Source organism: Micropterus dolomieu, linkage group LG08 (assembly GCF_021292245.1).
Source record: "Micropterus dolomieu isolate WLL.071019.BEF.003 ecotype Adirondacks linkage group LG08, ASM2129224v1, whole genome shotgun sequence".
NCBI classification, from domain to species: Eukaryota; Metazoa; Chordata; class Actinopteri; order Centrarchiformes; family Centrarchidae; genus Micropterus; species Micropterus dolomieu.
Genome location: NC_060157.1, coordinates 26233444 through 26246735, shown reverse-complemented (window position 1 = coordinate 26246735; position 13292 = coordinate 26233444). Strand labels below are relative to the sequence as shown.

At 39.8% G+C, this 13292-nt stretch overlaps 1 non-coding gene across 1 annotated transcript; it reads right to left on the bottom strand.

Annotated features, from left to right (window-relative positions):
• Window positions 1-12130: 12130 nt before the first annotated feature.
• trnag-ccc lies at window positions 12131-12201 on the bottom strand. The gene has a single exon. It is a non-coding gene; the product is annotated as a tRNA-Gly (tRNA).
• Between the last annotated feature and the right edge of the window lie 1091 nt (window positions 12202-13292).

Below are 13292 nucleotides of genomic sequence, written 5' to 3'. Positions count from 1 at the left end.
GTCTGGTGACAGTGAAGCCATTCACATTCATAGATTCATGTGTAAAAAAGGTAAAATCATCCATCCGAGTTTTGTTGTGAAATGTCAAAACTCATCTGCAGCAATTAAAACTAACATAATGATAGGTTTGATTTCCTGTACAGATGAGTCTTTGGGGTTTTTCTGGGCTGCAGTGGTGATGTGTTGGTCCAAGCGTGTGGACCAGTGAATTGGAGAGCGTACTGTCTTTGTCTTTGTCTTCTTTCCAACTCTGCAGCCTGCAGGGAGACACTATTTTGTGTTTTTCAAGGCAAAGCAATGCCTCTTTGCTGATGTCGGTAGAAAATAACAATGAAATTATGTTTCCATCCCTTCTAAGCTAAGCTTTTGCTGACACATAAATTGACGCTGTGGTTCAGACCATCGAGCACACTAAACGGACAAATCAACAAACCACTGAGTTGTTTACAGTCGTTGCAGCCTTCCACCTTTACTCTTGATGAAGCATGGTGTTAGTTCAAGCAGAGCACAGGCAGACACTTGTATTACTGTAGGTGATTGGCATCAGGTGTTTCAGTCATGCTTCACAGTCACTGGCTCACTCACCGACTGTGTCAGCTGACTGGTCATGTCCAGTCAAATCCATGGAGGTGCACAGTGCGGCCTCCGTAACATGACCCATCCCTACTGCTCTGTGGATACCCTCATGCCATGTTTGTTTGCTTTATGTGCTATTTGCTACAATTCTGCTATTTCTAATTGAAGCAAGATTCGCGTTCATTTACGTATTTATTAATCCTCATTGCTTCTTGGATTCTTGGAGAGCGTCCTCAAACAGCAGAGCCATTCCCTCCGAATCTAACTACCCATGTGCTTCGAATGACTAATGTCAACATTATTATAAAACCTTTCTCTGATTGATTTCAAAGATGACCGTTGTTTTTAGCCATGCTAGCTGCGTGGCTCTAATAATGGCAGTGTCGGTCCGTCACCACTTTGGTCCAAATTAAACTATCTCAAACACTATTGGGCGGATTGCTATAAAACTTTGTGAAGAAAGCTCATGTTTCACCAACAATATGTCCTACTGACTTTGGTAATCCCCTGACTTTTCATGTGGCGCCAATGTAAGGTCAGATATTTTGCTTTATTACCAAATACCTACATTTCCATCAGCCTCAGCTGTACTTTGTGTTTAAGGCTAATTAGCAAATATTAACATGCCAACACAAAAACTTCTGGTGATGAACAGGGTACACATTATACTTACTTAGCATCGGCATGTTAACGTTGAGCATGCTGATGCTAACTCGCCGTGCCTAATTACAGCCTCACAGAGCTGCTAGCATGGCTGTATAGACTTTTAATCATGTTATCTTCTTTCTTTGTTTTGTTTTTTACCACCAACACATCTCCCATCCTCTACCATCAGAGGTATTACAGCAAATCTGGGCCAGGACCTAAAGTATAATAATCCTTAGCCAGGGTTTATATAGATGATTTTAGTGTGAATATTTGTGTTTACCCTTGCGGATTATCACTTGTGTAGTACATTGCCAAGGGATTCATTATACAACTTGTGCCTTCATAAAGTAACTGAGCACTGGAAACGATACTTTACTGATTTCACCTCTTTTAATTATGAGTAATTATAGTAAATATGTAATAGATTTTAATGGAACAATAAAATTGTTAAGTTACAATAGTAATATAATAAAGATAATAAAAATAAACATAGCCATTAGGTATCTTTAATTTACAATGGCGTCCTGCTCAACCTCCTGAGCCACAGCCACCACAGTAATGTGAATCCCTCTAGGTAAGTAATGGCACTAAAGGGTACTTGAATTGTTCAAGATGTTTGGTACATTCACTGTCTGTCAGCACACATGTGGGTCCTGTGTTTCCCCACAAGAGAAGACAACAAGGGAGGATGAGCTGGAAATCATGAGAGGGCGTTGTGATTAAGACTGTGACGTTAAGATGCGTGTGTATAAAATGAGTTTTAGTGAGGTGAACTGTGGATGTTTCCCAACACTGACATACTCACAGACCACAACAAAGATTAACATTTCGTAACACACACACACACACACACACACACACACACACTTGCTGAGGTGCAGAGCTGAATTTGAACTGTAACACACAAACATCCTCACAGGAACCACATTAAGCCTGTTTTAGGAGAATAAGTGCACAGAGATATTGTTCATTCAATAATTTATTTTGCTTATAAAGTGGTGTGTGAAAGCCCATAAGAGACTGCACCACGGAGAACATGTCAAACCTCACCAACAAAGATTATCACTTCCTCTTGAAATGTTTTCTATTTAATGGACTTTAACCATTCCATGTGAAATGTGGCAGTTAGACATAAGTAACAGCACTAGAGTAATTTTAGTAATTTTAGTAATTTTAGTAATCTTCAACCTGGTTCTTATTCTCACAATTGCAGCCATTTGGACTACAGCTATGCACACAGGGAAATGCAGGGTCTAGTAAAAAACAAACTGGGAAAGCACCTCCTTTCCGAACTTCAATTTCACATAATTCATTCAAGTTCAACTGAAAGTAAACACAAAAATAGACTCCTGCATAGGCTGTTATTCTTCATCTTTTCTCCTTTCGATTGCACTTACCTTTCTTAAATTTATTAGAGGGCAGTAACATAAACAATCTTTTTTTGCTACTTCCATAGCATTTACACTCAGTAAATCAACAGCAACCCACAGCCTCACATGTAAAAAAAATCTGGTGTTTTTTTTTTCCGTTAGCCAGTAAGTACACTTGAAGTAAGTAGACACTATGCAGTTAGCTACAATAACTAATCCAGGGGGCTAATTTCTGATGTCTAATGAAGTCCAATGTCTTTCACTCTTGGGTATTTTCTTTCTGTTTTATGTTTCTCTTTCTGTCAATTCTGACTACTTTGACCTGACAATTTTATGACTCAGTCATGGTGCTTGGACCTAAGTGAAGACTTTCCGACCGGAGGTGGACTGACCTGTGGGTTTCAAGGCCTCAGACTCAGCCAAGCAATCTGGGAACAGATCTGCTGGACTTTGACACGACAACAGTCGCACGTGCAAACACTAAGCAGACATGCCCCGCAGGCTGTGTTTGGATCCTCCACAATCTTTTGCTCTCATGTAAATTCTCTTTCATTCAGTAGAGAGTACCTGCAGGGGAGGACAGAAGGTGGAGAAATGAGTCAAGATAACTGTGCTTTCTTGACAGAATGGGACATTCAAAAAAGCTAAACAGAAGCAAGGAAAATTGGATCTGAACATACGACATAGCAAATCTTAAAAGCAGCGTGAAGGATTTTTTTTTTTGTGAGTTTGGAAGGGAATACACACCGTCCATCTGCAGCCAAAACAAAATCTTTGGCCAGCAGCTCCACAGCAGCAATCAGCGGAAACATGGAGTTTACCCGCCTATAAAGGCTGCCAAATGCACATAAAATGTGACTGGCAACTGTGTGAGAGAGAAAGAGAAAAAGAGAGAGAGGCTTAATATTTACCTAACCCCTGACTCAATGAAAATTCCCCGTCTCTGAATGACAAACATCATAGCTACAATATAGGAAGTTTCCCACCCTGCTGTTATTTCCAACTTTCAGGTCTCCTGCCACTTCAGATTCACAGAACTGAAGTTAAATTTCAGTCGTGGTATTTAACTTATTATATACAGTAGGTGCTGATTATTTTAAGCCTTTACAACAAAGTGGGAGAATAAAAAGCACTTTGTAAATCCAATTTATAACCTCTGATTCCTCTGAAAGAAAAACTGTGAATGGAAATAGTTAAAAGAAAGGAGCAAACAAGACTGCAGGCAAGGATATAGTCCAACAAGGGACATTTCTGTGTAAAACAATTCTTTTAGTGGTTGTGTGTTAAGTTGCAGTGCACAACTCAGATTTTTATGTGACAGAATTGAATAGAAACCAAAACGTGGTTGGGATGGCAAAATTCCTAAAATATAGTAGCAAAAAGATTAGTTTTCTTGTAAAGTGATTCATAGTAAAAGGACAAAAACACGCAAAACTACTGTTGCAGTTGACACGATTTCATCCTGTGTCCATTAGTAGCTCTAATGAGGCAGAAGGCTGGAGGCCTCGACACGTCAATGGAACTGATGGGATCTTTACAGCTGAACATTTGACGTGTAAACGTATGACCTATTAACCACTTCTCCATACGTAAAAAGCACCATGATACTGACTCAGTGTTGATTGACCCAATCTGTCCCGCACTTCTCTGTTGATTTCCACAGGCAACCTTTTGTTTTGACTGAGACTTATCCAGAACTAAAATACCCTGAAATGATGATTCCACTTCCTTTGGAGTAACTGCTTCTAACCTGGAACGAATATCTTTGACATGACGTCCAAAAACACTCACATGCAAGCCCAATCAAAGCACACAAGCTGAATGTGTAGTTGAGTCAGACAATGAACCAGCACATTCCCCTCTGTACCTGTCCTCTCCTGTCACAAGTCTTATTTCATTCATAATCATCTTCCTCTTTCCACCCAGTCTCCTGTTTTTTTATTCCCTGTAAGTATCAACTCTGACCCGATTTCACATGTGCACACAAGTCAGGCACAGGCTTTTTTTCACGACTGCGTGTTTGATAAGCAATCAGAAGTTTTGCCTTTGGTTGCAGAAATAGACGTGTCTTTGGAATGAGAGATTTCTGAGTGCCTGGAAAGTTCAAAGAGCAAAAGAGTCATTATTTTGCAGATGTGTACAAAATGACTTACTGAAATGAAAGTGGAACTCATTTTTAAAAAGCACAGGGAGTTGTCACCCATTTACAGAACCTTCTACTCCAAAGTCGTCGTAATGCTTGAATTTTTAATCAGTGCCTGATTAAAAGCCTTTTTTTTAGTTTATCTAGTTTAAAGTCAAACTGAAATTAAAATTCATTTCTGCAAAAGAAACCCCAACAACAACAAAATATAAGATACAAGTATATCGTTGGTGTTAGTTTTAACAAGCACTTACCTGGTCAAAATAAAACAAATGCAGCCATGTACCATTTCAGCAGGTGCTGAAACAACATGAACGAAAAGTACCGACTAGTGGGAATCAGGGCTAATATTAGAAATGTAATATAACTGGCTGCCACTTTCTGAGTTGACTCTAGTTCACCTATTAGTAGGACGGTTATATCTTAGGCCAAATATGTTTAATAGCTGTAGCATCATTAAAGTTTCTATTTCCTTACACAAAATTTCAGAGAATTCAAATTTCAGATTTTAAGAGATGAGGAGATTATTTGCAAGTAACATCTAATACATTCTGTCATATGGTCAGGTCAGTCACGGCTGGCCACAAGTGTTGTCTTTAGCAGAGTTGTTTTTCAGAAATCTACATAGTGATGTACATGTGTGCCTCGATCGCCTTCTCATGTGCCACTATAGTCATTATGACGATTGGTCACGGGGCCTCATGTGCTTAGAGAATGTGTGTATGTGTGTGCGTGTGCCAGTTGTCTCTTAGAGTGGACCGTTGAACCACAGCTGGTACTCAGTGATACAGTAAAACGGTCATGAGCAGCTGTCATTCGGAGTGAAATGAACTGTGGGAAAGTGTCTCATAGAGACAACAACCAGCCAAGTACAGTGTGTTTGTGCCAGTTATGATGTACCAGGTTAAAACAACACACAGCAGACTGTATGTGTATATGTTTGCCTGTTTCAAAATAAGTTGAACTGATTTGTATGTGTGGACCAAATTTAAACCGTTTCCTTGTGATCAGCAACAGCAGCACAGTGAGCGTGTTGAAAAAAACTTGCTTGATGGCTTCATCTGTACTTGAAGCATGGCCGTCCCAGTAGAGCAGTTCCCAAAGGATAAAAATGGGCCTGATGCTTTTACAACTCAAGTTGAATTCAAGTTGATTCAGCCGCTGACTCCCCACCGAGATGGTAAAGTGTCTGAAAACCTCCCATGGAGAGAACTTCGATTTCACAAATGGAAGGGAATTAGTAATTAATTGAGCCCAAATCTCTTCCTCCATCTCAAAACAGCCTGGAACAAAGACAGACAGGAAGCCCAAACAGATACACACAGAGACAGAATCACACTCAATGTAAATAATGCACACAAACAGCAAATGTCTCACAAACAATGACAGCCCTTTATTTCTGTATTTCAGCTCTGCTTTCATCCTCTTTTGTCTTTTCTCCCTCTTCGCTGAGGTAAGGAGCTTTTTGTGGAGTAGAAATCCTGCTCTGATTACACATGCACGATGTAGCCCACTTTTGGCTGTAGCTAATGTCTGTAAAACTGCCTCCGTAAGGCTGCAAAGCTTATACTCGGCTGCACAATGAGGCTCCTCACCCTCTTTTCTTTGTTTCAGTTAAGCATGCAATATGTCACACAGACAAACACACAAGCAAACTTCTCTTGCATACTAATGTGTCATCTTGAACGCACACATATGCATTACACGCCCATCACCTATTCCCTAACATGTCAGATTATAGTAAATGAAGCACTGCTCTGATGGTGCAGAAGCTAGAAAACACTCTGCTCATGACAGAGCTTTTGACGCAGTATCAGTGACATCTCATGCACAGAGAATGAAAGATGTTCTGGTGAATCAAACACTGTTTTAGCTGCTGCACCCTCTCACATCCAGACTGTGTAAACGTTTGTCATGTTGAATCTGTGTGTGGTGAAATGGTGTTGGAAGACTGGTGTTCTTCCAGTTTTCTTCAGGAATCTGTTCTGTCAAATGCCAAATTTTCAGGATCATAAACTGATTTAGAGGGCTGTCGTGGCAGTTTGTCACACTGATTTTATTTTATTTTAACACACTGCCTTCTTTTCATCTTCCATCCCAGGCTGCACAGAATAACACAACCAGACTGTTACTAAATTAACAGTGCAATGAACTATGGTGAAATAAGTGGAGCAGTTTTAATGTGAAATAACCTGGTGATCCAGCAGGAAAACCTCCTGATATGTAGGTTACTGTAGGATGTTGTTTCTCATCTCGTCGCCCCACTTCACCACTCATCTTTCTGAGGAAGAGTCCGTCTGTGAGCCTGGATTAATATTTCACTATTGTTGTACAAGGGATTTGTGTGAGTGTGTGTGTGTATGTATTTGTGAGAGTGTTTGTGTCCATCATATATGTGTGTGTGCATGCGTGCATTTAGGTGTGCATGTGCAGAGGCTTAACTGTGTCCGTGCGTGTGTGTGTACAGATTCATCAGTGCAGCATGGTTGCATCTACTGTACTGCACGTCTGCCTGACTGCTTCTGTGAATGCCTTCATGCACTTGCATGGGTGTGTTTGCTCAAGCGTATTTGCATACATCACACTTGTGCTATTTTATTTAACCATTATCACTTTATCAAGTCAAAGGTCACTGATTTGTTCTTGGTTCTCGATAACAAGCCCTGCAGACAAACAACAAACCACACACTGACTGTTATCTTCAAACCTTGTACTACACATAAAAGTATTCAGACGCCTTCACTTTTTGGATACTTTATTGTGTTATAGATTTCATTGATCAAATTGATGTGGGACCTGCCAGAAGGAGCACTCTGAGTAAAAGCTGAGGGCACCCTGGTAAAAGGTGTATGAGTGCAGCCCTGGAATCTGTCAAAGGGCAGTTAAAGGACTCACTTAAAGATCATGAGGAAAAAGATTCAACCAGGTTCTGCTCATCCGCTGACTAACACATCCTTATGATGAAGAATAGCGGTGCAGCATCATGCTGTGGAGGTGCTCCTGGTCAGGATTGAGGGAAGGATGAATGCTACCAAATACAGAGAGGTCCTTGAAGAAAACCTACTCCAAAGTGCACATGCAGGGTTCACCCTCAGCAAGGCAATGGCCCAAAGCATTCAGCCCAGCTAAGTCCAACATAGAGGAAGCTTATTAGCTGTGTCATTCCATGAAACCGGCACTATTTGAGTCCCTCTGACCATTTTCAGTGTATTTTATCTATAGGGTCAACAAAATCTACTTTTAAAAGCTACTTATATCAATTAAAATATTCCCTTTAATATTGTGTAAAAACATCACATACATTCTGTCTTTACATCAAAAATTCTCTTGTTTTGTCAGTTGACAGCGCCTATTTTGTCATGTTCCTCATGACCTTCTATGAAAGTGTACTTGGGATATAACTAATAGAATTTTAAAAAGGTCCATACATTTTACCATTTACTTAAATATTTATCTGTGCTCTTTTGCTGTTAATGGTTTTTTTTCTAAATAAATTCACGATAATTCATTCAAATCACATTATTTAGCTCTGTATCTCAGTAACCCCTCAACCCCCTCACACAAATCATTCCACTCCACATAAAAATAATGAAGTGATGATTGTGTGACAACAACAACAGTAAATTACGTCATATAAGTCTTATAATATATATGATTTCTTAATCTCACGCAGACTATATACTCTCCTGTTATTCACCACATTTAGAGTAGGGGCCATCTGAGGGAAAAAATCACAACCCCCGTTACTTTTTTCATCATAGCAGAGTTGTGAGATCGGGTTGTATTGTGTTTAGACACCTTGGTTGTGAAGTTGTCCAGTTATTTAAATGAATTATTGTATTTGATCAACAGTCTTTTATACCACATGCCTATGTTAAATGTAATGATGTTTATGTGAAAGCTGCATTCTGCCTACATTTTCACATATCAGTGATAAGTCAATTTCTCTGAAACAATGTTTGATTTAATCATATCACATCATCATCAATGAGTCTATGATGGCACCAACAACAGCGGCACACACACAGGCATCTTTCTTTACCACGCTGGTAATGAAGGCTCGGAAATGACTGTATTTCTCAAGGGAAATCAAGATGGCTAATCTCCACCCATCTAGTGTATACAACTTTTGCTTTTTGTGAGTAGCCTCATCTCATTATACAACTCTGCATAGCTCCAACCCTTATTGCAAACTGAACCTAAACCCAATTCTAACATTGACTCTAGTCCAATCCAGACAAAATGTCCTCACTTTCACTTTTGGGTTAATAAAACTCAGTTCAACTTCAATTTAATCGATTGCCCGTGAATGGTTAAATACTTTAACGCAATGTTTATATAAAATCATACAGTGAATTTCATTTAAAAAAACAACTATTTCTAATCTATGCTGTATGTGTCCCTTCAACCCCATTACCAGTCTCAACCCTGTCACACCTACATTTTATTACTATTATTTTTTTCATTTTAAGAAAAAGTAATTTCATATTGGTGGATCTATGTCTAAAATGTTTAGAGCTATCATGATTTTAGTTGAAATTCTAAAGTTAAACAACATCTTTGATAAAAAATGATAAGGTTGCTGTCACAAAAAGTGCCAATTTCAGGCTTAAAGCAGAAGTATGAGATTTCATGTTGCTTTTATATTTGCAAGAACTGAATTGAAAAGTTCTGAATACTTGGTTATTGTGTGTATGTTAAATCTACACCACAATAAACTGTGCAAAAAGTCAGAATGCCACTGTAGGCTACATGTGGTGGCACTGATTGAATGTTTGTGGCTTTACCATTACATTACACACAATAGCCTGTGGTTTTCTTTATGCCTCTTGTAGCATTATCTCATATTCATAACAGTTTAATTCCAACTTGTGCAACTTTTTGTGGCCCAGGAAAAATCGTCAGACAGTGTGTAGGTGTGTTTATGAGCCCAGCAACCGATACAGACCGATACAGACTCAGATATGGTACTGTGAGTCCACTAGAGCTTCCACACTGATGATGTCATATTCATGTAAACTGTAGGCTGTACATTACACATCGAGAGAGAATAGATTATTGTGTGCAACACTTGAGAATATTTATTATTGAGTCATAAAAACTGATATGGTTAAGTGAATAGTGCACATTGCTTTTCCCTCTACTTGCCAGTTGGTAATTGAGCGATTTCTCCTCCTCCGGCTCTATAATGGGCTTGTCATGCTGTGCTGCTCAATGCATCTTCAAAAGGAACCAACTCTCTGTGGCTCAGAGGCGAGGGTTGTAAACTAGGTCGCCAGAATGAGCAAAGGAATTTTGCAAGACACGAAAGAAAGTTTGTGTGTGTAGGGGGAGCTAAAATAGTGCATTATTAAGGTGTAATGGTGTGGGCCTGAGCAAATGCTTCTGGTTTGATTTATTTGGGTCTGGGGAGACACTTCTAAATGTGGCTTGTGTGCTTTAAAAATGCCATAAAGGCATTCATTTATCCAAGTGGTGCATTTCTATCGTTTGTTTAAGAGAGTTAATGTAAAACTGAGGCAGAGTTGAAGGTAAGATGAACAGTGAAATCGCGAGGGGTGCAGTGGGAAAAGAGGACAGAATGTGCCTCTGCCAGCATTATCAACAAATTCAGACAACTCTTATCAAGGCTGACAGTCAGATAAGGGTATGTTTTAACCTCTGAGACCTTGTGCATGAGCATTAAAATGTGCCACTGACTCATGTGTGTAAGAAGTGTATGATAATGATGATTGTATTCTCCTCATCTCCATCCATTTTTGTCTGATCGACATTGTCACGTCCATAAAAGGTGTCACACCATTAAAAGCCCCCTATCATTCCTTACCCTTATGCTGGTGGATAGGAAGAGGCACAGGTGTGTGTGTGTGTCTGTGTGTGTCTGTGTGTGTGTCTGTGTGTGTGTGTGTGTGTGTGTGTCTCTAATGGTGTGAGACTGAGGATAATAGCCTAGTTGAGTGCCAGACATTGGAAGCTTTTACATTTAACGAGGTGAGATCCCATGAGCCTTTTCAACATCTCCCTGGCAATCAGAGACCACAAACTGCAGCTGTGTGTGGACATACAGTAAGCAATTATGTCTATCTTTGCATTTATGTGTGTGTGAGAAAGACAGAAGGCTGTGAAGTGTTAAAGTATTATTTAAGGTGTTTGTGAGTGTGTCTTCGGAAGTGTGTCACAGTAGCATCTTCCTTAAGATTGTATATGCATATGACCAGTAAAACAGAGCTGCGTGTTTAACTCATGAAATATGTAAACAGAGATTGGGTTTGCAGTTTTGTCTTAAGCCTGGCCCTTTGTGTGTGCGTGTGTGTGTGTGTGTGTGTGTGTGTGTGTCTGCACGCATGCATGGGTATGTACTGTGTGTGTGTTTGTGCGTGCATGTGTAGAACAGGTGTAGATGAATTATAGAGAGGCACAGGTTTTCTGAGATCAGGTTATCAGAGAAGAGTACCAGCTGTAGCTGCAACTAATGAACACGCAGCCAAACTGACAGTGTGACGCAGTGATACACAGGCGATCCATTTAGCAGAATCTAAGTGTTAGGGTTAGGAATTTAGCAGTTTTGTCATTTTAAAATCTTCAGGTCAAAAAAAAAAACAAATATGAAAAAGTCAAGACATCTCTCATGGCAATAAAAAGAGAAACTAGTTGTTCAGATTTGGCTCATTTACCATGTAAATGAAAATGGTTGTGCAGCGGAATTTATTGTTGGAGGGACAAGTATGTAGTCCATTAGCATGGTTTGGCCATATAGCCTGTGGTTGTGGGATCAAAAGGAACAGAAAAAGGCAAATTCTCATGGTTGTTCATGCGAGAATTCTCATATGAGAAGTATACGCCTCAAATAGGACTGGCTAATAAAATGGCCTGGAAGTGAGTAGACATAGCATCTCATATTTCAGCTGATGCATGAAAGTGGTGGAAAATGAAGGCACTGCATCAAAGGGAAGGTCGGGTGAGAATGTACTTCAGTGGAAATCATGGGAGGGATTAGAACAATCTGGTGATCTAAGATAGTGACATATTTTAATAGCCTGTATTATTTCTGTGCTTTTTACATTGGGTTGATTCCTATTGACACAATATGTTACAGTAAATAAGTGCAGTGGTAGATCAAGCTTCCAAGATTACTAATTTAACAAGACTGAGAGTCTACAGCCACACTAGCAGCTCTGTGAGGCTGTACTTAAGCACAGCTGTGCTTGTTTTTTTCTTAGCTAAACAGCATGCTAATGTCCACAATGACAAGTATGTTCACCATTTTAGTATGCTAACATTTACAGCTGACGCTGATGGGAATGTCAGTTGCAGGTATTTGGTCATAAATCAAGGTAGATCAACAGCTGGAGCTGATGTAGAGAGAGAGACACACACACACAATTATAAGGAGTGCACTGCCCGGGAATCGAACCCGGGTCACAAGAATGGGAATCTTGTATGATACCACTACACTAGCAGTGCTGACAGCAGACAAAGCCCTGCTGGGGATCCGGCTGAGAAGTGAGAAAATGGAGGCGGAGACAAAGCTGAGGGTAAAAGGGAGGACATTAACATGGGAAGAGGGAGGCCGAGAGGGGGTGTGGGGGAAAAGAGGGTCAAACAAGAGAGGATTAGAGAGAAAAGGGGAAAAGACGTGGGTCCAATGTGGAAAGATTTTATTAAAATTTTAATTTCTTTTTGTTACGTGGAAATGGAAAGGCCATTGGTGAATTGTGGAGTGGTGACATCAGGATTTAGCCAAACACTGCAATGGTTGTGAACACGTGCAAGAAATCTGTCTGCTCATGCATAACATGAGACGGGGGGAAGGGGGGCGTTGTATATGTCTCTGTGTGTCTGTGTGTGTGTGTCGCTGTTGTGAGCATTGAAAAAAGAGGCCAGTTAAACGTGGAGTTGAAATCCTTAGTACGAGTCCAGATGCAGAGAGGACTGCTGCTTTTGATGTCAACATACATTCAGTGTGTGGGGAGAGTGGTGTAACTGAAACAAAGCAATCTACATAAAGTATCTGCTTTGAATTGTGGTAGAGATGAGACCCAGGTTCATCTACTGGCTGTCACTTCAAATAATTACGCGCATATTATAATATCATGATTTTAAAAGGATGAATTAGACAGCTCATTTTAATCAGTTTTTGTTCCATACAATAAATATGATTTCATCTGAAGGAATAGTTTGGCTTTCCCTGAAATACACTTTCTTTCGAGTTAGATGAGAATTGATGCCACTCTCATCAAAGTTTTAAAGATAGAGCTAAAGCCTGCAGTCGATTAGCGTAGATTAGCATGAAGATTGGAAGCAGGGAGAAACAACAAGCCTGGTTCCCTTTAAAGTAAAAAAAAATATACCTACCAACATCCTTATAGCTCATAATTACCCTGTTGTATTGTTTAATTAATCCACACACTAACAACAAAAAACGAGGAGTTACGTGCTGTAACTATAGTGCACTAGTTCCACACAAAGAAATAACCACAGCAAATGCGGTATGTGTACAGATTGAACAAAGGAGATACAGCATGTTAATATAGTGAGCGTATATAGGCGTATTT